The 2,408-nt window shown below is 45.3% G+C and overlaps 1 pseudogene; it reads left to right on the top strand.

Moving 5' to 3' along the window:
* Positions 1-345: 345 nt before the first annotated feature.
* Positions 346-514, top strand: LOC132212733 (ATP synthase subunit ATP5MJ, mitochondrial-like; annotated as a pseudogene).
* The last annotated feature ends 1,894 nt before the right edge of the window (positions 515-2,408 follow it).

The raw sequence follows: 2,408 nt of genomic DNA, 5'->3' as shown, positions 1-2,408 counted from the left end.
TCAGCCATCATATATATTCTAAAGAACTTAAAGAGAAAAAATATATTAAGCACATATTCTTCAATTCTGTTACTCTTCCTTCATTTCTGAAGTTCAAAGTTGCCCTCTGATATGACTTCCCTGTTTATTAATGACTTCCTTTTGCATTTGTTTTAGAGCGGGTGTGCTGATGGTGAATTGTCTTAGTTTTACTTCTAAAAGTTATTTCCACTGGTTGTAGAACACTGTGGACAGTTGTTTTATTTAAAACCGATGTGCTAAGTGAGGTGCCTGAACATTCAGTGAACTTCCAGAGTTGTTGGCTGTGTGGGTTGGAGCGGCCTGAGACATTGGTCTTGCAGCGAGATGCTCCAAAGCCTCATTAAAAAGTTTGGGTCCCCATGAATCCCTCCTCAGGTTTACCAGGAGATCTGGGTAGGAATGGGACTGATGGGATTCTTTGTTTATAAAATCAGGTAAAAGGACTAGTACTTTGAAAGCTTGGAGTCCTGCACCTGTTTATGGTCACCACTGACCAGCTGAACCTGGAGTGCACAGCAGGTGGAGCATCGGCCTAGCTGCAAATTTCAGCTCAGTTAGATGGAAACATGGGACATGCCATATATTAGAGAAGTACCATTTCCTTGGTGGCATCCTATCTAATAATAGACAAACATGGTAATTAACCATACCTCTGACACGTTTCCCATTGCTAATCAGGGCGATATGCAAATTAACTGCCAACCAAGATGGCGGCTGGCAGCCAGGCAGCTGAAGTGAACAGGAGTTGTGCTTGCTCCAGTGATGGAGGAAGCCAACGTTACCTGCCTGCCGCTGCCAGCCTCTGAGCTGCACTCTAAGAAACAATGTTGCAATTATAGAAGCTAAACAAACCCCAGAAACCTGCTTTCAGCCAACCGGGCCTCAGAGCTGGAGCTGCAACAGTGTTTCAATTATAAAAGCCAAACTAACCCAGATACCTACTTTCAGCAGCCAAGGTCTCAGAGCTGGAGCCAAGCCTCAGAGCTAAAGCCGGCTCTCAGTTCCAGTGACAGCCATAAAAGGTAAATAAATCCCAGAATTAAAAAAAAAGAAAGAAAAAAAGGAGAGGTTGGGAGCTTCAGTCACCAGCCAGCCTGAAAACGGCCCTCAGCCCCTCACCCAGACTGGCCAGGCACCCTAGTGGGGACGCCCACCCTAAAGGGGGTGTGACCAGCTGCAAACAGCCATAAGCCCCTCATCCAGGCTGGCCAGGCACCCAAGCAGGACCGCCACCCTGATCCAGGACACCCTTCAGGGCAAACCAGCAGGCCCCCACCCATGCACCAGGCCTCTATCCTATATAGTAAAAGGGTAATATGCAAACTGACCCTAACAGCAGAAGGACTGGGAATGACTGGTCACTATGACACACACTGACCACCAGGGGGCAGATGCTCAATGCAGGAGCTACCCTCTGGTGGTCAGGGCACTCTCACATAGGAGGAGCTCTGCTCAGCCACAAGCCAGGCTGATGGCTGCCAGTACAGCGGTGGTGGTGGGAGCCTCTCCTGCCTCCTCAGCAGCACTAAGGATGTCCGACTGCAGTTTAGGCCTGCTCCCTGCTGGCAAGTGGACATCCCCAGAGGGCTGCCGGGCTGCCAGAGGGATGTCTGATTGCCATCTTAGGCCCAATCCCCATGCGAGCGGGCCTAAGCCAGCAGGTTGTCATCCCCTGAGGGGTCCCAGACTGCAAGAGGGCACATGCCGGGCTGAGGGACCCCCCCCCCCCCCGCCAAGTGCACAAATTTTTGTGCACCGGGCCTCTAGTTAATAAATAAAAATACTGGTAAGACTAAAACAAAACAAATAAAAAGAAACAATTGTCATTCAAATAACTGATTGCCTACATATAATATGCTATTTTTCTCTGACTGATTTTATTAATTTTGGGGGAGGCTAGAGAAAGGGGTTGTATTTGGTTTTTAGCAGTTTGATTATATGTCTAGGCACAGATTTCTTTATCGTGTTCAGGTTTTACTGAGCTTTAAGTACTTATAAGTTTAGGTGTTTTACTTATAAGACATTACTTCTTTAAATATTTTTTTAAACCACCCTGATTATTTTCTTCTGGAATTCTGATGACATGAAAATTAGACCTTTCCATATCTTACCACAGTTCCCTCAGGAGGGAAGTTTTTCATTTGTTAAAAAAAAATATTTTTGTCTTGGTCAAATTAGATAATTTCTATCCACCTTGTTTTAAGGTCAATGACTCTTCCTTTAGTCATCTCTATTCCACTGTTCAATCCATCAAGTGGATTAATTTCAATTCTTGTGTTCTTCAGTTCTAAAACTGCTGCTTTGTTCTGCAATATATCTTTTATTTCCCTGCTAAAATGTTCTATCTTCCTATTTGTTTCAAGAGTGTTTTCCCTTAGCTCTTAGAC

The sequence above is a fragment of the Myotis daubentonii genome, chromosome 11 (assembly GCF_963259705.1).
Source record: "Myotis daubentonii chromosome 11, mMyoDau2.1, whole genome shotgun sequence".
In the NCBI taxonomy this organism is placed as follows: Eukaryota; Metazoa; Chordata; class Mammalia; order Chiroptera; family Vespertilionidae; genus Myotis; species Myotis daubentonii.
This window is presented reverse-complemented; position numbering and strand designations above follow the sequence as displayed.